At 44.1% G+C, this 25,941-nt stretch overlaps 1 protein-coding gene across 4 annotated transcripts in view; it reads right to left on the reverse strand.

Annotated features, from left to right (window-relative positions):
• RNF216 (ring finger protein 216) overlaps positions 1 to 17,092 on the reverse strand; it is a 161,867-nt gene extending 144,775 nt beyond the window's left edge. For all 4 annotated transcript variants that reach the window (XR_007519747.1, XR_007519748.1, XM_049904808.1 and 1 more), the window contains exon 1: positions 16,961 to 17,092. The gene's annotated coding sequence lies outside the window, so the exon portion shown is untranslated. The remainder of the gene's footprint in view (positions 1 to 16,960) is intronic.
• Positions 17,093 to 25,941: the final 8,849 nt, after the last annotated feature.

Here is a 25,941-nt window from a genome sequence, read left to right on the forward strand (position 1 = left end):
CTTCTGGTATTCTCTGCTTTCAGCCATCATCCCTATGACAAGCAGAAATGATACCCCTCATTCCACATCCTCTTCTAAATCTGGATGAATTTCTGGCAGTTCCCTGTCGATGTACTGCTGCAATTGTTTTTGAATCATCTTCAGCAAAATTTTACTTGTTGTGATATTAGTGATATTGTTTAATAATTTCTGCATTCTGTTGCATCACCGCTCTTTGGAATGGGCACAAATAACGGATTTCTTCCAGCTGGTTGGCCAGGTAGCTGTCTTCCAAATTTCTTGACATAGAACAGTGAGCACCTCCAGTGCTACATCCCTTTGTTAAAACATCTCAATTGGTATTCCATCAATTCCTGGAGCCCTGTTTTTTGCTAAATGAAGGAAGATATACAAGCTGCACTGAGCCCAGAGTGGGCTGGGCTCAGTGCAGCTTGTATATCTTCCTTCAATACCATCCATTCTTGATCATATGCTACCTCCTGAAAGAGCTGAATGTCGACCAGTTTTGGTATAGTGACTGTGTATTCCTTCTATCTTTGCTTGGTGCTTCCTGCGTTGTTCAATATTTTGCCCATAGGATTTGTCAAAATTGCAACTCAAGGCTTGAATTTTTTCTTCATTTCTTTCACCTTGAAAAATGTCAAGGATGTTCTTCCCTTTTGGTTTTCTAACTCCAGGTCTTTACATATTTCATTATAACAGTTTATCTTCCTGAACTGCCCTCTGAAATTTTCTGTTCAGCTCTTTTACTTCATCATTTCCTCCATTTACTCTATGTTCAAAAGCAAGTTTCAGAGTCTTTTCTGACATCTATTTCTTCACGTATGATGTCCCTGACATCATCTCACAACTCGCAGGTCATTAGTGGTCAGTGCATCAACTCTATTCTTGAGATGGTCTCTAAATCCCAGTGGGATACACTCGAGGTCGTATTTTTGGCTCTCGAGGACTTGTTTTAATTTTCTTTACCTTCAACTTAAACTTGCATGTGAGCAACTGATGGTCTGTTCCATGGTCAGCCCCCTGGCCTTGTTCTGACTGATGATAATGAGCTTTTCCAATACAACATCTCCTTGCACAGATGTAGTTGATGTGAGCCCTGTGTTTTCCATCCGGTGAGGTGCACATGTATAGTCTCCATTTAAGTTGTTGAAAAAATGTATTTGCAATGAATAAATTGTTGGCCTTGCAAAAATCTATCATGCAATCTCTGGCATGGTTTCTACTACCAAGGCCATATTTTCAGCTACCAACCCTTCTCTGTTTCCAACAGAGGTCCTAGTTAGAATAGGAGAAAAATGTAGAACAAAACTCAAATTCATAAAAAAGACCAGACTTACTAGACTGACAGACACTGGAGGAGCCCCCCAACCCCAAAGTATCACCCTAAGACATGCTGTTAACCTGGAACTGAAGGCTTTCCCAGAGGTCAAAAAATAGACCGGCCTATAAAATAAATAATAACACCTGCGAGAAATGTACTCCCATTTGCCCAAAAGCAAAGAAGAAAAGGCAAAGAGGAGGAGGTAAACTGGAGAGACAGAAATGGGGGAGGCAGGGTGGGAATGGGGCAAATGCCGACATATTGAAGGGATAGCAACCAATGTCATGGAACAAACTGTGTATAAATAGTTGAATGAGAAATTAATTTGCTGTGTAAACTTTCACCTAAAACACAATAAAATGTTAAATAAAAAACTGTATAACAAAGTTATTACAACAGAACTTTCTGGCACTTATAACTGATCAAAGGTATCTCTATTGTTAAAAATTATAAACTGAAGTGTAAGTTTGGGTCTTTCGCTTCAATAATGATGATGAGATTATGTGTAACCAATATGGTATAAAGGGAAGAGGTTTGGTGTCAAAGTATGAACTGCATCTGTCATGGATTGAATTGTGTCCCCCAAAAATGTGTCTACCTGGTTAGGCCATGATTCCCAGTATGGTGGTTGTGTGGTTGTCTTCCATTTTGTCATTGTAATGTTATGCTAAAGAGGATTAGGGTGGGATTGTAATACTCTAAGGTCACATCCTTGACCCAATGTAAACAGAGTTTCCCTGGAGTGTGGCCTGTACCACCTTTTATCTTACAGGAGATAAAGGAAAAGGGAAGCCAAGCAGAGAGTAGGGATCTCATACCATCAAGAAAGCAGTGCCAGTAGAGGAGCACATCCTTTAGACCCAGGGTTCCTCTACAGAGAAGCTCCTAGAAGATTGATGACAAGGACCTTCCTCCAGAGCCAACAGAGAAAGTCTTGCCCTGGAGCTGGAGCCTGGAATTTGGACTTCTAGCCTACTAGACTGTGAGAGAATAAATTTCTCTTTGTTGAGCTATCCACTTGTGGTATTTGTTATAGCAGTACTAGATGACTAAGCATCTAATCAAGTATTTTACTTTTCCTTCAAATATCATTTTTAAAAAAGTATTTTGAACACTTAAATCCAATAGCCAAGTTTCTGATTCTTTCTTCTACCACAACTAGGTTCCTTCAATTTTACACTGGAAATCAAAGGGAAACGTGATTGAACCCTGGTCTCACCATTTAGTAGACAGGTGACTCTGGGTTAAGCTGCTTAACCTCCTGGGCCTAGTTTCCTCATTTGCAAGATGGGAATGATACAATTGCTTTAAAAATTGAGTTAATCTTATACACTGCTGGTGGGAATGTAACATGCTACAACCACTTTGGAAATCTATCTGGCGTTTTCTTAAAAAGTGAGAAATACAACTACCATACAACCCAGAAATCCCACTCCTCAGAATATACCCTAGAGAAATAAGAGCCTTTACACAAACAGATATATGCGCACCCATGTTTACTGCAGCACTGTTTACAATAGCAAAAAGCTGGAAGCAACCAAGGTGTCCACCAACAGATGAATGGTTAAATAAATTATGGTATATTCACACAATGGAATACTATGCATCGATAAAAAACAGTGACAAATCTGTGTAACATTTCACAACATGGAGGAACCTGGAAGGCATTATGCTGAGTGAAATCAGTCAGATGCAAAAGGACAAATACTGTATAAGACCACTATTGTAAGTTCTTGAGAAATAGTATAAACTGAGAAGAACACATTCTTTTGTGGTTACCAGAGGGGGGGGGAGGGAGGGAGGGTGGGAGAGGGTTATTTACTGATTAGTTAGTAGATAAGAACTACTTCAGGTGAAGGGAAGGACAATACTGAATACAGGGAAGGTCAGCTCAACTGGACTGGACCAAAAGCAAAGAAGTTTCCGATAAACTGAATGCTTCGAAGGTCAGCAGAGCAAGGGTGGGGGTTTGGGGACTATGGCTTAAGGAGACTTCTAAGTCAATTGGCATAATAAATTCTATTACGAAAACATTCTGCATCCCACTTTGAAATGTGGTGTCTGGGGTCTTAAATGCCAACAAGCGGCCATCTAAGATGCATCAATTGGTCTCAATCCACCTGGATCAAAGGAGAATGAAGACCACCAAGGTCACACAATAACTATGAGCCCGAGGCAGAAAGGGCCACATGAATTAGAACTTACATCATCCTGCGACCAGAAGAACTAGATGGTACCCGGCCACAACCAATGACTGCCCTGACAGGGAGCACAACAGAGAATCCCTGAGGGAGCAGGAGAACAGTGGGATGCAGACCACAAATTCTCATAAACAGACCAGACTTAATGGTCTGACTGAGACTAGAAGAATCCCAGCAGTCATGCTCCCCAAACTTTCTGTCGGCCCAGGACAAGAACCATTCCTGTAGACAACTCATCAGACATGGAAGGGACTGGACAATGGGTCGGAGATGCTGATGAAGAGTGAGCTACTTGTATCAGGTGGACACTGGAGACTGTACTGGCATCTCCTGTCTGGAGGGGAGATGGGAGGGTAGAGAGGGTTAGAAACTGGCAAAACGGTCACGAAAGGAGAGACTGGAAGGAGGGAGCGGGCTGACTAATTAGGGGGAGAGTAAATGGGAGTATGTAGTAAGCTGTATATAAGCTTATATATGACAGACTGACTTGATTTGTAAACTTTCACTTAAAGCACAATAAAAATTATTATTAAAAAATTGAGTTAAATATACATAAAGTGCTTAACATAATGCATGGCATATAGTAAGTGCTCAAAAAGAATATGACATTATGACAACTATCATTACCTGTGTAACAGAAAAGGCTATTTACCCTATAAAACTGTAGTAAAGATTAAATACAAAAACCATGTTGTTTAAGGCAAAAAGCCATCAACACAAGGGCTTTGTTACCACAAGTGTGTGGCTGTTGTTGTTGATCTCGAGTTGATTCTGATTCATAGTGACCCCATGCGACAGAGCAGTACTGCCCCATAGGGTTTTCAAGGCTGTAATTTTTACAGGAGCAGATCACCAGATTCATCTCCCACATGATGGGAAAGAGCTCACATTTTAATGGTCTGTTTTTTCCAAAAGCTCTTGACTACGTCTTGCACATAGCTGTATTCTCAGTGCCTAGAACAGATGCTGAATGAATGAATGAATGGCTTGAAAGAAATCTTCCTTTGTCAAAGACTGTAGTTGTTCATCATAGCCACGTAACCAGAATCAGATAGCACAAAAGAAGTGACAAATACCAGTTTACTAGGATTTTCTTCAGTTACAAAGTATCACCCACTATAAAAAAAAATGGAAAACAAAGGAAGTCAGAAAAAAAAAGAAGAGGGAGATAATCATCCATGGTTCTTGACCCAATCAATTTTCTGGTTTTCAAAGTTGCATATTTACCTCCATCTATAACTTTTTTTTTATAACTAGCATCTATAATTTTCCTTATGACCAGGAGAACCATTTTCTTCTTGTTTTTCCATACCTGTTGCTTCTCCATTTTTCTTCCACATGCCCCTACTGTAACACTACATAGTCTTGGGGTTTTGTTGTTGTTGTGTGCCGTCTAGTCAATTCTGACTCACAGCGACCCGATACATCAGAGCAGAACTGCTACAGAAGGTTTCCTAGGCTGTAATCTTTACAGAAGCAGATCACCAGGCCTTTTCTCCCATGGAGCCACTGGGTAGGTTCAAACTACCAATCTTCCAGTTAGCAACTGAGTGCTTAACCACTGTACCACCAAGGCTCCTCTAATAAATTTGGGGTAATTATATATTTTTTGCCTCCTTGTAGTTTGATTTTTCTATCCTAAAATTAACATTATTTATGTTAACTTTTAACACCTTAAATTAAAAATACACTAAAATAATTCAGCAAATATTCACTGTGGGCCTGCCAAATGGCATGTTATATATCACAGAGAACACATACAAAGAAAATCCAACATGGATCTTGCCTGACAGACATTGGAATCCCATCAGAAAGAAAAACTATGCACACAATTAGTTATACTACAAAGTATAAAGTCACTGGTACAATAAAATGTTATAGTAGCTTAGAAAGAGGCTCTGTCCAGTTGGGGGAGGGCATGTAGCCAGAGAAGGCTTAGCAGAGATAGCTGGATTTAAGCTAAGCTTTAAAGGAGGAGTAGGATTTGCACAGATGAGGTAGAGGACACTCCACAAGAAGCGAACAACCTGAACAAAAACACAGAGATCAGAAGTATACATGGGATCCAGTTTGGCAAATGACATGGTACATCAAGGTAAGATGACTGAGGTGGAATTTCCGGAAAGGCCTTGACTGATTACTAAAGAACTTGTGGCAGATTAAAGATGGCCCCATTTTTCCTGTTGAAAGCCAAGTGGTCTATATCTCCTCCCCCTGAATCTGGGCTGGCCTGTAACTGCTAGGACCACAAGATCTGAGCCAGTCTCAAGCTCAGCCTTTAAGAACAGCAGCTTCTTCCTAGAGCTCTTAGAGAGACCACTTGGAGAGGCCCTGAGACTATAAGGAGAGGGAAAGTGTGGGTTCAGCCCAGCCTTCCAGAGGTCTCTGAAAAGGGATGTGAGTGAAGAAGCATTTCCGAAGTGGACCCTCCAGCCCCAACCACCTCAGCTGACACCATGTGGATATCAAAAAAATTTCCCAATTGAGCCCTTTCCAATTTCCCAACTCACAAAATTGTGAACAAACTAAAACTGTTTTAAGCCACTAAGTTCTGAGGTGGTTTCTTATGCATCAACAGATAACTGAGACAGCTCAAACTTTATTTTCTAGTCAATGGGAAACAATGCAAAGAGAGTTGTATTTTCTTTTCATCTTTTTGCTGCTCATTTTGTATTTGCTGAGACTTTATGTTTTTATTTTGATGTGTAGGATTATTAGTTTCCTTTGTGATTACCTTAATATTTACCCTGTTTTTCTAAGTTCAAACCAATATTTTATTTCTTGATATCGCCTTGACTTCCTCTCCATATGAAAGCTCTATGACTACATTTAGTCCCTCTTTTCTGTTTTCATGTTGTCATCTGTTATATACTGACGTCTGTTTCTCTATTCTCAGCGTTTGAGCTCTGATTTATTTTTGTGACTTCCCTGTCTGTGTTGGTATCTGGCTGCTCTGTCCTGTGTTCTGGTCTTGGGCTGTTATCTGATGTTACTGATTCTCTAACTGGAGGACTCTTCTTATAATTGTGGTTTGGTTTTTACAAACTCCCTAAACTTCTGTTTATCTGGAAATGCCCTAATTTCGCCACCATATTTGACAGACAGTTTTCCTGGTTATGTAATTTTTGGCTGGAAATTTTTTTCCTTCAAGGCTTTCCATATGTCATCCCACTGCCTTCTTGCCTGCATGGTTTCTGCTGAGTAGTCTGAGCTTAGTCTCATTGACTCTCCTTTGTAGATGACTTCTCCTTTATCCCTAGCTGCCCTTAAAATTTTCTCTTTATCTTTGGTTTTGGCAAGTTTGATTATAATACATCTTGGGGACTTTCTTTGGGGATCTAGCTTATGTGGAGTTCAACGAGCTTCCTGGATAGGTACGTTCCCATCTTTCACCATATCAAGGAACTAAGTTTTCCTCCAACAAATCTTCAACAATTCTCTCTGTATTTTCTGCTATCCACCCCTGTTCTGGTACTCCAATCACTTGTAGGTTATTCCTCTTTACAGAGTCCCACACAATTCTTAGGGTTTCTTCATTTTTTTAAAATTCTTTCATCTGATTCTTCCACAAATAAGTTGGTGTCAAGTGCATTATCTTCAATCTTACTAATTCTGATGTCCACTGCTTCAATTCTGCTCCTATTGCTTTCTACTGAGTTGCCTAATTCTGAAATTTTATTGTTAATCTTTTGGATTTGTTTGCTATCTCTCTGTGGATTCTTGCAGCCTGTTAAATCTGTCATTATGCTCTTGTATAACCTCCTTAAGTTCCTCTGTTGCTCTGTCTGCATGTTTATTGGCTTGGTCTGCGTCTGATTGCCTTCCTAATCTCTTGAAAAGCTCTGTATATTATTAATCTTTTGAATTCTACCTCCAGTAATTCCAAGACATTATCTTCCTGTGGAAGGTTTTTTGGTTACTGTTTTGGTTGCTTGCTGAAGTCATCGTGGTCTGCCTCTTTATGTGATTTGATATTGAATGTTGTCTCCGGGCCATCAATAAGTTATTTATTTTATGTTTGCTTACTGTGTCCTAGCTTCTTGTTTTGTTTTGATCTGATATGCCCAAATAGGCTTCATGTGAGCTACTTTGATCATTGGCGTCTTTTAAGCTCTCACGTCCTGTCACCAGGCAGTCAGAGCTGTTGCTAGGTATGTGAGCCCAGATGTCCATTTACTCTTCTTGTGTGGATTCAGCTCAGGTGTCCAGGTTGTTGGGCACTGAGTGTGTGATGCAATCTCTCACCTACAATCCTAGATGGGGAGGGGGTGACTGGAGTAGGTACAGGTATCTGGCTGCAGTAGGGGGTCATGTGCTGAGCAAGGCAGGGGGCTGACGGCTGCCCCAGAGTGCCTGGGTGGAAGACATGTCCCTGTTCCCTAAAGCGTGTAGGTGGGTGGGTTTTGCAGCCAGACTTTGGACACCCAATGCTGTTGGCTGTAAGGAGTGGGAGGCACCACTTATTCTTGGACAGCTGTCGTAGGTGGCTAGGTAGAGTGGGTGGAGCCACCAGTTCACAGGCCCCTGATATGGGTAGGTGAGGACCCTGCTTAATGGGCAGGGCAGTGTCAATTGTCACAAATTTCCACTCCCCCTTAGCTGTTAAAAGTTGAAAATAGGCTTTGGGTATATACCCTGTTGTACTGTGCTAATGAGAGCCTATGCTGTTGAAATGGGCCCACACAGCCCTGGGAAGGGGTAAAAGTCAAAGTCCGTGGACCGCTTATGTCTGTGCCTAGGCAAAGGGGCTGTGCCTGCCCTGAGTTCCCAGCTTAAGGGAGCTGGCGGATTACTTTTTCCTATTTGTTAATTTGTTCCCTCTCCAAAGCTGGAAGAATGGCTCAGGTGTGCAACACATCCTACTTCCAGCCCAGGGGGCACAGCAATTGCTGAAGCTGAACCAATCCCGGAGCAGAATGGGGAGGGGACAGGTAAATGGGAGAGAGATACTTTCCAAGAGGAGAAGCGTTATTTTGATCTGCGTGGTAGGTTAGATGCTTGTACTTATCTTTCACCAATTTAGCACCGCTTCTCCCTGGTTCTGGAGGTTTGAGCTGACTCTCTGCCGCTCAGTTTCTGCCAGTATGAAAAATGCATCCCGAGTGCTACTGCTTGCCTCAGTATGTGCACACGCGAGCTGATCCAGCCTGCAGGGTGCTAGCCAGGTCAGGTCTAGCGAATCCTCACTGCTTCTGAACTGTCTCTCCCTCCCCCTGCCCTTTAGTACGACTCCTCAACTTTGTCTTTGATGTTCAAGGCTCCTAGGTTGTCACATATAATCGATTCACTTGTTTTTTCCAGGCTTTGTTGTAAAAGGGACCACAGGAAGCGTCTGACTACTCTGCCATCTTGGCCCTGCCTCCAAGACCTGTACTTTAGAAAAATCAATTTAGCTATAACGTATAAGACAGACTACAGAAGATCTAGGGGCAGAAATCCACCTCCAACCTCCCCTCAAAAAAAAAAAAAAAAGCCAGTGAAGTCTAAGCTAGAGGTAACATTAAGAAGGGGGATGAAAAATAGACAAGATACTGATTACAGAGTTAGACTCAATAGGATTTTTGCATATAACTGGCCATCAGGGCAAAAGGAAGAAAAGAGTCAAAGTCGACCGAATGTCTGGGATCCAGTGCCTGGAGGATGGTGACAGTATTAAGAAAGAAAAAGGCAGATGAGTTCAGAATGAGAAAATGCAATGAGGTGTTTATTTTAACACACAGACAAAATGAAAAAACTAAAATAAAAAAGCATCCATAATTACAGATATGGAGCCCTGGTGGTGCAATGGTTAAGAGTTCAGCTGCTAACCAAAAAGGTCAGCAGTTCAAATCTACCAGCTGCTTCTTAGAAACCCTATAGGGCAGCTCTACTCTGTCCTTTAGGGTCACTATGAGTTGGAATCCACGCAATGGCAACTTTTGTTTTGTTTTCTTTGTTTTGGTAATTGCAGACAAGATTAGTCCTGAATTTAAGCAGAGTTTAAAAGAGCTGTAAAAGTCCTCTTACCAGTGTCTTCCTACAATAGAAAGGTTCCAGACCAAAAACTGTATTCAAAACACAAGGAAAATATTAGACCAAAGGACTGATAGATCACATGAACCACAGCCTCCACCAGCCTGAGCCCGGAAGAACTAGATGGTTCCTGCCTAACACCAATGACTGTTCTGACTGGGATCACAACAGAGAGTTCTAGGCAGAGAGGGAGAAAAATATAGAACAAAATGAAAATTCACGAAGTAACACTTACTGGTCTGACAGAGACTGGAGAAACCCCTGAGACTATGGCCCACAGACACTCTGCTAAACTCAGAACTGAAACCATTCTTGAAGCCTACTTTTTCAAAGATTATACAGGCATATAAAACAAAAAATAACACGTATGAGGAACATGCCTCTTAGTTCAATCAAATATATGAGACCAACTCCTGCCCAAAAACAAGACGAGAAGACAGGAAGGGACAGAACTGGATGAATGGACACAATAAGCTCAGTGGGGAAAGGCAGAGAGTACTGACACACATTGTGGGGATTGCAACCAATGTCACAAAACAGTATGTGTAGGCCACCTAGGATACTCCACTGGTCTCACCTCTTTGGGAACAAGGAACTAATGGACTACATCTACCACAGCCTCTACCAGAATGAGAACAGTACAACTAGATGGTACCTGGCTACCACCACTGATGGCTCTGACAGGGATCACAATAGAGGGTCCTGGACAGAGCTGGAGAAAAATGAGGAACAAAATTCTACCTCAAAAAGAAAGACCAGACTTGCTGGCCTGACAGAGACTGAAGAAGCCCTGAGAGTATGGCCCTCAGACACCATTTTAGCTCAGTAATGAAGTCACTCCTGAGGTTTAACCTTCAGCCAAAGACTGAATAGGCCCATGGAACAAAACAAGACTAAAGGGGCCCACCAGCCCTGGGGCAAGGACTGGAAGGCAGGAAGGAACAGGAAAACTGGTAATAGGGAACCCAGGGTTGAGAAGGGAGAGTGTTGACATGTCGTAGGGTTCTTAACAAATGTCATAGAACAATGTGTGTACTAACTGTTTGATCAGAAACTAGTTTTTTCTGTAAACCTTCATCTAAAGTGCAAAAAGAAAGTGTATAAATTTTTGAATGAGAAACTTACTTGAGCTATAAACTTTCACCTAAGGTGCAATAAAATTTTTAAAAATTACATTAAAATCTTTAGTCGGTGGGCTAAAAAGCTGAAATACAATAGTAAGATTTTCTTTGTCAACTGAAAACTGGTTCAGAAACTAGGACAGATAAGTACATCCTCATCGATAAAACCAAAAAAACCTGCTGTTCTCAAGTCAATTCAGACTCACAGTGGCCCTATAGGACAGAGTATAACTGCCCCATAGGGTTTCCAAGGAGCAGCTGGTAGACTCGAACTGCTGACCTTTCAGTTAGCCGCAGAGATGTTAACCACTGTTCCATCACGGCTCCTCCTCATCCATACAGGGGAAAATCAATATTTCCAATGATCTTTACTTACAACTGAATCCTCCATGAACTTACAGTATACTGCCCCTTTCACCCAGGTACTGCCTACAGCCTCTACCCCAGCATGATTTCATACAACAGTATGTCATGGATTGAATTGTGTCCCCCCAAAATATGTGTCACCTTGGTTAGGCCATGATTCCCAGTATTGTGTGGCTGTCCTCTACTTTGTGATTTTCCTATGCATTAGAAATCATAATCTTTGCCTGTGGTGAAAAAGGGTTAGGGTGGGATTTAACACCCTTGCTCAGGTCATATCCCTGATCCAATGTAACAGAAGTTTCCCCGGGGTGTGGCCTGCACCACCTTTTATCTTACAAGAGATGAAAGGGAAGCAGCAGCGAGTTGGAGACCCCATACCACCAAGAAAGAAGCACCGGGAGCAGAACGCATCCTTTGGACCCAGGGTTCCTGTGCAGAGAAGCTCCTAGTCCAGGGGAAGACTGATGACAAGGACCTTCCTCCAGGGCCGACAGAGAGAAAGCTTCCCCTGGAGCTGATGCCCTGAATTTGGACTTCCAGCCTAGTTTACTGTAAGAAAATAATTTCTCTTTGTTAAAGCCATCCACTTAAAGTATTTGTTACAGCAGCACTAGATGACTTAGAAACACAAATCTCATCATGGTAGAATCAAAATCTTTTCCACAACCTACAAACACTGCTTCATATGACCCTCGCTGATATAGCTCATACCTCCTACCTCTCCCCCCACTCACCATTCTGCAGTGACAATGGCTCAGTTCCTTGAACATGCCATGTCCCTTTCCTCCCTTCAGGCTCTTTTCCCTGGCTTTTCTCTCTTCTTCACTGCCTCTCTCTGTGCCAAACCAACACTATTCATCCTTCAGTTTTTCACCTTAAATGCCACTTCTTCAGAGAAAAACCATTCCTGACTATCCCCTACTTACCTAGTGTTCACTCATACAATATCCCTTGCTTTTTCAAAGTATTTAAAACAATAATAATCATATACCTATTTAGGGTCTAATATCTGTCTTCCTTGCTAACACTTAAGTCCCAAGAAGGCAGGACCCTGCATCTTACTCACTCTCATGGCCTTGGGACATAGCACACGGCCTGGCACAAAGTAGATGCTCCAGAAATACTTTTTGATTAAATATCATTCATGGGTACAGTGGGATAATTAGAAGCAGGAACTCTGGAACCAAAATGAGCTCAAGTCCCCTGGCTCTGTCCTTTGCAAGCTGTGTGACTAGGTAAATTGCCATCAAATAGATTCTGACTCATGGCGACCCCATGTGTTACAGAGTAGAATTGCTCCATACAGTTTCCTTGGCTGTAATCTTTACATAGGCATATTACCAGGCCTTCCTTCCACAGCCCCACTGGGTGGGTTCCAACCACCAATGGGTAGGTTAGTAGTCAAAGACAAACCATTTGTGCCACCCAGGGGCCTCTAAGTCATTTCTCAGTGCCTTGGTTTCTTTCTTCCTTTTAAAAGTAAGGATAATAAAACAACCTACCTTACTGAGAGGATTAAAAAAGATAGAAAAACGCTAAATAGAAAAGTGGTAACTTTAGTGAAGGTTAAGTGTGCACAATACTGGGGAATCCAGCACAACTTGCACAAGGCAGGGTCACGGAAGCTCCACGGACACATCCAAACTCCCTGAGGGACAAAACTACTGGGCTGGGGGCTGTGGGGATCAGTCTTGCGGAATGTCTAGCTCGACTGGCACAGGACAGTTTATGGAGAAGATGTTCTACATTCTACTGTAGCGAGTAGCGTCTGGTCTTAAAAGTTTGTAAGTGGCCATCTAAAATACTTCACTGGTTTCATCCCTTTGGGAGCAAGTGAGAATGAAGAAAACTAAAGACACCTCTGACTGCTCTGACAGGGATCAGAGTGGAAGGTCCCAGACAAAGCTGGAGAAAAATGTAGAACAAAATTCTAACTCACAAAAGAAGACCAGACTTACTGGCCTGACAGAGACTGGACAGACCCCAAGAATATGGCCCCTGGATACCCTTTTAGCTCAGTACTGAAGTCACTCCCGAGGTTCACCCTTCAGCCCAAGATTAGACAAGCCCATAAAACAAAACTAGACTAAAACGGCACACTAGCCCAGGGGAAAGGACTAGAAGGCAACAGGGGACAGGAAAGCTGGTAACAGGGAATCCAAGGTCGAGAAGAGAGAGCGTTGACATGTCGTGGGGTTGTTAATCAATGCCATAAAACAGTATGTGTACTGACTGTTTAATGAGAAGCTAGTTTGTTCTGTAAACCTTCACCTGAAGTACAATAAAAATTAATAATAAACCAAAAATGTTAATATACGGAAAATGCTTAGAACAGTGTCTAGCACATAATTCACACTATATACTTTTCTCTATTATTACTACTAATAAAACTGAAGCTAAAAAAAACCAATCAGGTATGAAAGTTAGTTGATGTTCGAACTGCTGACCCTTTGGTTAGCAGCCGTAGCGTTTTCCCACTACACCACCAGGGTTTCAAATATAGTCTAGATTACATGATATATTCATAGTAATCAAACACAAGCTCACTTATTTATCTTCATAAACCTCCAGTCTCCCTGCCTCGTATCTCAACTTCCTCTACTGTATTTCTTCACAGAGGCTGCAAAGCTTCTCTTTGATTACTGGCTGATGCTGTTGTTAGGTGCCCTCGAGTCTACTGCAACTCACAGTGACCCCACGTGACAGAGCAGAACTGCTCCATAGGATTTTCTAGGCTGTAATCAAAAAAAAAAAAAAAAATCTTTTTTTTTTTTTGTCTTTACACAAGTTGATCACCAGGTCTTTTCTCCTGTGGAGCAGCTGATGGGCTCGGGTTCAACCTCTGACCTTTCGGTTAGCAGTAAAACACTTAACTGAGACAGAACCCCACGGTGCTGTGTTCTTTACCTGGCTTCCTCCCCCACAGTGCTGTATTGCAAAATAGTTCCCTTTGCTGGGCTCCCCCACCCAGCTTTGCATTTGAATCCTGCTTTTGCTTGGAGGGAAACCCCGGTGGCATAGCAGTTAAGTGCTAAAGTGCTAAGGCTGCTAAGCAAAAGGTCAACAGTTCGAATCCACCAGGTGCTCCTTGGAAATTCTTTGGGGCAGTTCTGTTCTGTCCTATAGGGTCGCTATGAGTTGGAATCGACTCGATGGCAACAGGTTTGGTATTTTTGGTTTTTGCTTGGAGGGGATCCCTGGTGATATAGTGGTTAAGAGCTACAGATGGCAGTTTGAATCCGCCAGGCACTCCTTGGAAACCCTACGGGGCAGTTCTACTCTGCCCTATCAGGCCACTACAAGTTGGAATTGACTTGATGGCAACGGGTCTGGGTTTGCTTGGAGGTTATACGTAAACCTCACTGTGCCTGCGTCGTATGATTAAGACTGTTGCGGAGGTAACCTGTATGAACTCCCTACTTGTAAACCCCTTTGAAGCCTGACTGTCCTTGGCGAGCAGTCTTGGCAGCAGTAGCTCCAACTGACTCCATTCCTTGTACAACAAAATAAAGGTGCCCTTCCTGTTCTCTCATCTCTGTCTCTCGTTTATTGGCCAATAAGAGTCACGCAGAGTAAGAGCCTGGGGTTTCCACCCAGTAACATAACCACTGTGCCACCAGTGTTAGGGGACTCTGGAGGCTGAAAACACCTAATTAATTACTACTCCACCAGGTATCAGGCCACTCCCAGTCACCTCCCCACCATGTCACTCACTTCCTCTAAGTTGTTATTCAGACCCTGGTGAGCCCTGGAAAAGGCTAGATCTAACTGGCTCAGAGTAGCCTGACATGCGCAGAGCAGGCCAGATGACTGACAACTGACCCTGGGCTGCCACGCGTGCTCAATAATGCAAGAGAACTTACGTCAAAGAACCAAAACACTCATGCCAAGGAACCAAAATCACCAGAAATGCATCATCGACAACAGTCGAGCCCACTTCAAAAGCGTTTGGTCCTTCGGCGGCTTCCTTGCTGAACTTTTAGCCCCGCCTTGTAATAAATAATCAGCAGAAACTATGAATAGGTAAAACCTCTAATGCTGCCTACCGTCTCCCTCCACGCCTAAATGAATATGTGTAAGAATAAATCGTACATTGCTCACGCAGATCGGGGAACTCAATCTGAAGTCGATACCTCTGAGTTCCCGCTTGCTAGCCTATGAAATAAACTCTTTCCTCCTCTCAAAAACAGGGACTGCGAGTTTGGCTTCTTGCACGTTGGGCACGGACCTGGATCCGTTGGTCTGGTTTCACCAAGACTCCTAAGTGGCTTACAGGATTCAAGAAAAGAACGTAAAGCTTCCATTTTACACTTATTGTACCCTTACCCTTTGCCGTTGGATCGATTCCGACTCATAGTGACCCTACAGGACAGGGTAGAACTGCCCTGTAGGATTTCCAAGGAGCGCCTGGTAGATGCGAACTGCCGACCTTTTGGTTAGCAGCCTGAGCTCTTAACCACATTGCCACCAGGGTTTCCACTTACTGTACAGTGGTGCAGAAACCCTGGTGGCATAGTGGTTAAGAGTCTGGCTGCTAACCAAAAGGTCAGCAGTTCAAATCTACCAGGTGCTCCTTGGAAAGGCTACAGGGCAAATCCGCTTTGTCCTATAGGGTCGCTATAAGTCGCAATAGACTCAACACCAAAGGGCTCGGTTTGGTTTTGGTATGGTGATGCAAACCACCCAGCAGTACCTCAGCAGAAAGGCCTGGCAATCTGCTTGTGTGTAGACCTGCCCCATAAAGTTTCCAAGCCTATAACCTTTATGGAAGCAGACTGCCACATCCTTCTCCCTTGGAGTGCCTGGTGGGTTTGAACCACCAATCTTTCGACTAGCAGCTGAATGCTTAACTGTTGTACCATCAGGATTCCTCCATAAAGATTACAGCCAAGAAAACCCTACGAAGCAGTTCTATTCTGTCACATAGAGTTACCATGAATCGGGATTCACTTGAAGCCAATAGATTTTTTTTTTTTTTTGGAAAATCCAAAATCTGGCCCCTGAGACTCTCCAGTCTTTTCCTCACATTCACTACCTTCCCCCCAGCAAACAGGCAAACAAAAGAAAACCAGAACAAACAAGGCTGTCTTCCTTCAGGCAAGTTGATTAAATTGAGGCCTCTCATCCAGTCTTCCCTCTCAGAACGGGGAAAACTCTTGGCTTAATCCAAGTATCCAGGACAACCTCTCCCAAGGCGCTTATCAAGACGCACTCGTGGCAGACTTACATCTAAATATCCGGCCAAGGAAACGTAGCCGGCACCTAAAAACCACTTGACTGAAGTTGCCTGAAGTTCATCTGAAGGTTCAACGCCGTGTGGCTGCCACGCACCGTTAGAAAACCTGTGTCCCAGTCCCGCCCGGCGCCCGGGCACAGCAGTGGCAGTAAGAGGATCTACCCACAAACACTGTGCCAACTTCCGCCAAGAGACAGACCCTCCAGAACCGGGTTAGAAGGCTGGAGCCCGGCGCAGCCTGCGGGCTCCAGGACTGGAGTTCAAAGTCACCGTCCGGCTCCCTGCACTCGCCCCGGGCGGCGGGCACTTCTTCAGACACCGCCTCCCGAGGCGCCTCCGGGCGCTCGAGAAAGAGCGAAGGGAAAGGACAGCGAACGCAGCGCGGTCCTTGCACCCTTGCGTCCGCGCCCGAGCGGTCTGACCGCGAAACTTCACCAAGTGGTCAGAGCGGCGGCGAGGGGTGTTCGCCCGCCGGCGCCCTTTGTCGCTCCCGCCTCAGCGACGGCCCCCACGCCCGGGCCACCTGGGGCGCAGTGGCGCCCAGCGCGCTCCCCGGCCCTGGTGGCCGCCCGAGCCTCGGGTCCGTGCCAGACGCGGCCCCTCACGGCCACGGCTTCCCGCCCCCGCCCCCACCCCCGGACCTCCCCTCGCCGCAAGGAGCCGGCCGAAGAGCCCGGTGCGCCCCGCCGCCCACACTTACTTGTCACTCAAGTCCTCGGCTCGCGAGGTGGGCTCGGCGTACTCTGCTGCGGCGGCTTTTATTCACACACGGCAGCAGCCTACGGCTCCGCCGCTGACGCCGAGGCCGCCGCCGCGCTCCTTCCGGCCCTACCGCGGCGTCACCTCGCGCCTGCGCACAGCGCCCCCTCCTGACTACTGACAGGAAGAACCATAGAGCGACGCTGGGTGCTGGGGCGGAGGGGCTGAGAGAGGGGACCATAGAGAGGGACGCCTATCCGCCCCTGCAGCCCAGTTCACCGTGTACGGAGTCTTGACTCCCCCATTAGGCGGGAGGACAAAAAGAAATGAGTCTCCTGCCCGCATGAGGGGGTACTGTCTCCCCACAGGTGGGACGGGTGTGGGGGTGGAGGGCTATGGAAATTGATGTCCAGCTATTTGCCCTGCTGCCTTTGGGAAGTCATTCATTCATCCAACAGATATTTTCTGAGGGCTTCCTGCGTACCAGGCAGTATTCTATGGTCAAGTGGGTCCCTGTCTCTCGAAGCTTATGTTTTAGCTAGCAAGTCAATAACTGACAAAGAACTAACAAAAATACTGGCTCAGATATAGGTGTTCAGGCAAAATACTACGAAGAAAAACAAAGGAAGAAAAAGGACAGAGTGATGGGAATAGATTGTGGTGAGGTGATGCCCCTCCTGAGGAGGGGACATTTGAGAAGAAAATGAATGAAGTGAAAGAGTGAGCCAGTGGTGGCCCCTGGTGGAAGAACATTTCAACCTGATGGTATAGAAAGGACAAAGGCCCTGAGATGGAAATACAATCAGTGTGTTCCAGAAACAGCAAGGATGCTAGTTGGCTGTAGTGCAGTTGAGTGAGATGGAGTGGGAGCAGATGAGGCTGGAGAGGGAGCCAGGAGCCAAATCACAAAGGGTCTTAATAAGGAATTTGGATTTTATTTTAAGTGTGACGGGGAGTTACTGAAGAACTCGGAACAGGGGCGTGAATTCATTTTCTTATGCTTTTCAATGATCACTCTGGTGACTGTGTGGAGAATCAACTAGAGAGGTAAGAGAAGCATGAAGCCAGTTAGGAGGCTATTGCAGTAGCCTAAATGATAAGGAAGGAAGGAGCCCTGGTGGTACAATGGTTAAGCATTCGGCTGCTAACCAAAAGGTCTACAGTTTGAACCCACCAGAAGCTCCCCAGGAGAAAAGACCTGGCGATCTATTCCCATAAAGATTACAGCCTAAGAAACCCTATGGGGCAGTTCGACTTGTCCTGTAGGGTCGCTATGAGTCAGAATTGATGCGATGGCACCCAACAACCACAAATGATAAGGTGATGGGAACTTGGACCAGAATGGTGAGGGAGGAGGTAGTGAGAAATGGCTAGACTGGGGATATTTTTAAAGGTAGAACAGACAGCAATGCTAGAAAAAGGAGCCCTGGTAGCGCAATGGTGAAACACTTGGCTGCTAACCAAAAGATTATCAGTTAGAACCCACCAGTGGCTCTTCAGGAGGAAAGACCTGGCCATCTCTCCCGTAAAGATTACCCAAACCCCAAACCAAAACCATTGCCATTGAGTTCATTCCAACTCATAGCGACCTATAGAACAGAGTAGAACTGCCCCATAGGGTTTCCAAGGCTGTAAATCTTTACAGAAGTAGACTGCCACTTCTTTCTCACATGGAACAGCTAGTGGGTTTGAACCACCGGCCTTTCATTAGCAGCCGACTGCTTAATCACTGTGCCACCAGGGCCCCTTCTATAAAGATTACAGGCTAGAAAACCCTATGGGACAGTTCTGTTCTGTCACATTGGGTCGCTATGAGTCAGAATTGACTCAACAGCACACAACAACAATGGAACTGAGAGGGACTTGCAGATGGATTGGGTGTGAGGTACGACGGAAAGAAAAGAGTCAAGGATGACTACAAGGGTTTTGGCCTGAGCAACTGGGTAAATGGTAGTTCCATTCACAAAGATGGGAAAATTGGAGAGAAACAGATTTTGGTTAGGGGTACGGAGAAGTAAATATGTTTTGACTTGTTAAGTTGCCAGGCAGTCATTCAAATAGCGACGTCAAGTAGGCAATTAGATATGAGTTTGTAGCTTACAGGGGACAGGAGATCTCAGAGGCTAGGGATTTAAATACGTGGCACAAACGGTTTGTGCCTGACTACTAACCTAAAGGTTCGCAGTCTGAACTCATCCAGTGGCACCACAGAAAAAAAGGCCTGCTGACCTGCTTCTGTAAAGATTATAGACAAAAAAACCCTGTGGAGCTCAGTTCTACTCAGTAACAGATGGGGTTGCCATGAGTTGCAATCAATTTGATGGCAATAGGTTTTTTTTTTTTTAAACATAGATAATATTTAAAGCCATGGAATTTGAGATATTTATACCTAGAGAATGGGCTAGAGGAGAGAAGATAGCTGAAGACTGAGCCCAGGATCACTTCAACATGTAGCATTTAGGAGGAAGACACTGAGAAGCAGGGGCCAGTGAAATAAAAGGAAAAGCAGAAGAGGGTAGTATCCCAGAGGCCAAAGAAAGAAAGTATTCTGAGAAGTATATTAGTTTCTTAGTGCTGCCGTAACAAAATATTACAGATTGGGTAGCTTATAAGAAGAGAAATTTATTGTCTCTCAATTCTGGAGGCTAGGAGTCTAAATTAGCCTGTCTGCCAGGCCATGCTCTCTCTGAAGTCTCTAGGGCAAGATCCTTTCTTGTCTCTCCAAGGTTCTGGTAGTTCCAGGGATTCTCTGTCATGTAGATATACCTTCACGTGGCCATCCTTCCTCTATCTCCCTGTGCCTGTTATCCTCTTTTTAAGAACACCACTCCAGTTGGATTACGACCTATCTACTTCAGCATAAGCTTATGTTAAGTGGTAACACCTTCAAAGCCCTTATTTCCAAGCAAGATCACATTCACAGGTACCGGGGGGTTGGGTCTTCAATTTATCTTTTTAGGGGACAAAATTCAATCCATAACAAGAAGGGAATGATCAGTGATGCCAAATACTGCTCACAGACTCAATGGAATGAAATCGAGTCTCAATGAAACAAGAAAGAGGACATTAGCTGAGTGTAAGACCAGGGAAAGGATCTTTGAGTATGTGGGGGAAAGAGCGGAGAGTGAAATGAATAGCGGAATGTAGGAGGCTTGCTGGGCCTGGAGTCTTGTGATGATAGGTTTAAAGTGAGACCAGATAGCATGGATACAGATCTTTCTCCTCCAGCGACCTACTCAGATGCAGAGGAAGGGAGCTGAGAGACAGGAGGCATAGTCAGAGAGAGGGATGCTTGAAATGGAAATCTTTGGAGATGGTGCAGTTGTTGGGAATGATGAAAACTAGTATATGGCTATGAGAGATGGTGCCTGAGGTAGAGAGAGGTCCAGGTCATTGCAGGCGAGGGCATCAAGAAACTAAGAAGCCTGGGTGTAGAGAGATCATTTAACAGGATGTTAAGATACCAAAAATGAGGGAGAGAAAGGAAGAAAGCCAGCAAGACAGGACCCAAAATTTTCGATGAATGGGAAGGAATGACCAGGAGGCCAGCAGATGGCTGTAGGAGAAAGATAAACCAAAAAACCAAAACCATTGCTGTCAAGTTGATTCCAACTCTTGGTGACCCCATGTGTCACAGAGTAGAACTGCTCCATAGGGTTTTCTTGGCTGTAATCTTTACAGCAACAGATCACCAGGCCCTTCTTCTGTGGCACCACTGGGTAAGTTCAAACTGCCTACCTTCAGATTAGTAGCCAAGCACATGTAATCTGTATCACCCAGGGACCTAACAAGAAAGAAAGAAGATAGTATAGTCTGATGGCATGTGTGTGCCAAATAACTGAGGATTCAGTTGTTTATGGATTGAATTGTGCCCCCCAAAAAGAAATACGGAAGTCCTAACTAGTATTTGTAAATCTCTCTCTACTTGAGAACAGGGGGTGTCATGGATTGAATTATGTCCCCCCAAAAAATCTGTGTATCAATTTGCCTGGGCCATGATTCCTGGTATTATGTGACTTTACTACATGTTGTAAATCCTGTTAATAAGGGAGAATGGGTGGCAGTTGTGTTTGTGAGGTGGGACTCAACCTACAAGATTGGATTGTGTCCTGAGGCAATGTCTTAAGGTATGAAAGGGAGAGGTGAGCAGAGAGATGGGGGACCTCATACCACTATGAAAGCAGTGCTGGGAGCAGAGCGTGTCCTTTGGACCCAGGGTCCCTGCACGAAGAAGCTCCTAGTCCAGGGGAAGACTGATGAGAAAGCTGACAGAGACAGAAAACCTTCCGCTGGAGCAGACTCCCTGAATTTGGACTTTTTAGCCCACTTTACTGTGAGGAAATAAACTTCCCTTTGTTCTGTTATAGCAGCACTAGATGACTAAGACAGAGAGTTTCTTTTGCTATGTTAATGTGGGCATACCGGAGTAGGGTGGGTCCAAAACCTAATCACCTCTGAGTGGTGTCTTATAAAAAAAAAGCAGAATAGACAAAGACACACTGGAGGAAAACACCATGTGAGGACCTGTCTACAAGCAAAGGAAGCCAAGGACTGCCAGTAGAAACTGGAAGAGAGGCCCACCGAAGGAATCAATATAGCCAACGCCCTGATTTGGACTTTTAGCCTCCACAACTATAAGAAAAAAGTTTCTGTTCTGTAAAGCCACTCACTTGTGGTATTTTTTGTTACTGCAGCACTAGGTAACTAAAACACAGCTATTTGTCAGTGTTGTGGTTTTGTTTTGCTTTGTTTGAGGAAAACAGCAATGCATCACCTTCTTCAGGATGGTGGATCGTGGCTTAGGGTGCCTTACATGGGAGAAAGCCACTACTTGGGAGGGCTACAGGGGAAGCAGTGTCTTAAGGGGACAGTCTTACTTCATTTAAGGTGAAGGCTGTTCAGAGAAGAGGGTGGAGGTATTGGGATTTTAGTGATGACAGACCATGAGTTTCAGAGGGCTAGGAAAAGCTTGGAGGGTAGACAGGAGTGAGAACTTAATATAGAGACTTATCTAGGGTTGGGATCCTGGGATGATCTGGAGGGTAAAACAGGGCCATTAAGGCTGACAGGATTACCCTTCGTGATGGCACAGGGTTTGCAGTAGGTCTTCTTGGCCTTGTGTTTCTAAGGCCTAAGCCCATTGGGGAAATTATGTTAAGTCTTATGCTGTCGTTGTTATTGGGTACCTGTGAGTCGATTCCAACTCATAGTGACCCCATGTGACAGAGTACTGCCCCAAAGGGTTTCCTGGGCTGTAATCTTTATGGGAGAAGATTGCCAGGTCTTTCTCCCACAGAGCTGCTGGGCAGGTTTGAACCACCAGCCTTTTGGTTAGCAGCCAAGCACTTAGCTCTTTGTGCCACTGGGACTCCTAAGTGTCCCAGAAAACCAAAACCCATTGCCATCAAGTCAATTTTGACTCATAGCAATCCTACAGGACAGAGTAGAACTGTCCCACAGGTTTTCCAAGGAGCGGCTAGTAGATTTGAACTGCCGACCTTTTAGTCAGCAGCCAAGTTCTTAACCACTACACGAAGTGTCCCATAGGTAGACTTTAACACAGAAGGTGCACATTTTGAGGGGAAAATATTAAGTGATTTTTTTCCAGAGATGAGTAGAAAGAATCTTCTGGGCTGGAGAAAGGAAGAGATAGAGGGAAAATGATGGAAGTGGTGATGATAGTGGGTCCAAAGGCAGTGTCGAGGAGTGGCAGCAAAAGGCTGGAGGGAAATGGCTATAAGGTAATGCATCCAGGCAGGCCATGCCTGGTGGTGTCATGAAAGTGGCCACAGAGAGCCACTTGATGTGAAGAAGCCAAGGGCACAGGAGCTAAGATGACCCATGGCCCATGTGGTTGACTGCTGGCTTAGAGCACATAGGACAATCAATGGACCATCAGGTGCCCTATGAGCAGGTAACCTAAGTGCCACATGTTTTCCTTCACCACCTTGGTACCACCCAAACCCTATGTAATGTAGACATATCCCTGGGAGGGAAACAGGGTGTGGGGGGCACTGAATTGCCTGGGATTCAGGTTCTGGCCTCTCTGTGTATTTAGAGCTCAAATTAAATGCAGTCATACTAAATTGAGAATTAGAAAAGTTGTATTTTCTGCACAAAGGTGTTTAAACCTTGAGATTCACTCCAACCACACTAACAGCACTCAGGAGGTGAAGGGAGCAGGGAGGAAGGGAACATGATAGGGTCAGCAGGAGGGGACTGAGGGTGGTCCACAGTTGGTAAGTGACATAGCCAAGTCACACAGCAAGTCAGACCACAGCAAAGTCCCCTGACCTCTCCTTTTTATCAAGATGCCACAGCTGAGCCCACACCCTCCCTCTCAGAATCACAAAACAGCAGAGCTGAAAGGGTGCAGCAGTTCCCAAACCTCAGACATCCAAGCAGTTCCATCACGATGTTTGCCTAATCAATTTTATCACCTGTTAGTAATAAATCTTTTTCTTTACAATGACCAATTTTTTCATTAAAATACATATTTAAAAAGAAAGCTTTACCTGACTACTGGAAATAGCAAACAAATTTCATGTTCCAAAGCAGAAAGTAATCATGAAAATATTCAATGAAATAAAATGTTAATAAATTTAAAATGTATATTTAGAAGAAAGAATCCTAATCAAAAGGGAGGAAATGAGAAACAGAATTTCAAATTATTTTTCTTTCTTTGTTGTGCTTTAGGTGAAAGTTTACAGCTCAAATGAATTTCTCATTCAAAAATTTATACACGTATTGTTTTGTGACATTGGTTAAAATCGCCACAACATGACAGCACACTCCCCCTTTCCACCCGGGTTCCCTACGTCCATTCGTCCAGTTCCTGTCACTTCCTGCCTTCTAGTCCTACTTTTCAATAGGAGCTGTCCACTTGGTCTTGTATATTTGATTGAACTAAGAGGCACATTCCTCATGTGCGTCACTTTTTGTTTTATAGGCCTATCTAATCTTTGTCTGAAAAGTGGGCTTCAGGAATGAGTTCAGTTCTGGGTTAGGAGGGCGTCTGTGGAACTGTGTTCCTCCAGTCTCTGGCAGACCAGTAAGTCTGGTCTTTTTACGTGAATTTGAATTTTGTTCTACCATTTTTCTCCTGCTCTGTCTGGGACTGTCGTGATCCCTGTCAGGGTGGTCACTGGTGACAGCCGACGCCACCTAGTTCTGGTCTCAGGGTGGTGGAGTCTCTGGTTCATGTGATCCTTTAGCCCTTTGGATTGATATTTCCTGGTGTCTTTGGTTTTCTTCATTCTCCTTTGCTATACGTGGGATGGGACAAATAGAAGTATCTTAGATGGCCGCATGCAGGCTTTTAAAACCCCAGACACTACTCATCAAAGTGGGGTGTAGAACATTTTCTTTATAAACTTTGTTATGCCAATGGACCTAGATGTCCCCTGAGACTACGGTCCCCAAGAACAGGCCCCAGCTACTCGGTCCCTCAAAATGTTTGGACGTGTCTAGGAAACTTCTATGCGTTTGCTTTGGTCTGGTTGTGTTGGCTTCCCCTGTATTGTGCATTGTCCTTCCCCTCACTGAAGTTGACACTTGTCTACCATCTAGTTAGTGAATCCCCCTCCTGCTCTCTCCCCAGTCTCAGAACCATCAAAGAATGCTTTTTCTGTGTGTAAAATTTTTCTTGAGCTCTAACAATAGTGGTCTCATACAATATTTGTCCTTTTGTGACTGACTTATTTCACTCAGCACAATGCCCTCCAGAGTCATCCACATTGTGAGATGTTTTGCAGACTCATCATTGTTCTTTATCGACGCATGGTATTCCGTTGTGTGTGTGTACCATAATTTGTTTATCCATTCATCATTTAGGTCGTTTCCTTCTTTTTGCAATTGTGATAGTGCTGCAATGAACATGGCTGTGCATATGTCTATTTGTGTGATGGCTCTTATTTCTCTAGGGTGTATTCCTAGGAGTGGGACTGCTGGATCCTACGGTATTTCTATCTTTTTAAGGAAGCACCATATCGTTTTCCAAAGTGGTTGTACCATTTTACATTCCCACCAGCAGTGCAAAAGAGTTCCAATCTCCCCACAACCTCTCAACATTTGTTATTTTGTGATTCTTTGGATTAGTGCCAGTATTGCTGAGGTGAGACGGTATCTCAGTGTAGTTTTGATTTGCGTTTCTCTAATGGCTAACGACTGCGAACATTTCCTCGTGTGTCTGTTAGCTGCCTAAATGTCTTCTTTGGTAAAGTATCTATTCATATCCTTTGCTCATTTCTTAATTGGATTTTTTGTCTTTTTGTTGTCGAGGTGTTGCAGTATCTTATAGATTTTGAAGATCAGACCCTTATCAGATATGTCGCAGCCCAAAATTTTTCCCCCGTCTGTAGCTTCCCTTTTTACTCTTTTGGTGAAGTCTTTTAATGAGCATAAGATGTTTGATTTTTAAGAGCTCCCAGTTACCTAGTTTCTCTTCTGGTGTTTGTACGTTGTTAGTTACGGTTTGTATACTATTTATGCTATGTGTTAGGGCCCCTAGCATTGACCCTATTTTTTCTTCTATGATCTTTATCCTTTTAGATTTTATATCTAGGTCTTTGATGCATTTTGAGTTAGTTTTTGTGTATGGTGTGAGGTATGGGTCCTCTTTCATTTTTTTACAAATGCATATCCAGTTCTGCCAGCAACATTTGTTAAAGAGGCTACCTTTTCCCCATTTAATGGACTCTGGGCCTTTGTCCAATATCAGCTGTTCATAGATGGGTAGATTTACCTCTGGGTTCTCAATGCTGTTTCATTGGTCTATGTGTCTGTTGTACCAGTACCGGGCTATTTTGACTACCGTGGCTGTATTATAGGTTCTCAAATCAGGTAGTGTGAGGCCTCCCTCTTTGTTCTTCTTGTTCAATAATGCTTTACTTATCCAGGGCCTCTTCCTTTTCCATATAAAGTCGGTGATTTGTTTCTCCATCTCGTTAAAAAATGCTATTGGAATTTGGAACAGGATTATAT

The sequence above is a fragment of the Elephas maximus genome, chromosome 12 (genome assembly GCF_024166365.1).
Source record: "Elephas maximus indicus isolate mEleMax1 chromosome 12, mEleMax1 primary haplotype, whole genome shotgun sequence".
Lineage (NCBI taxonomy): Eukaryota > Metazoa > Chordata > Mammalia > Proboscidea > Elephantidae > Elephas > Elephas maximus.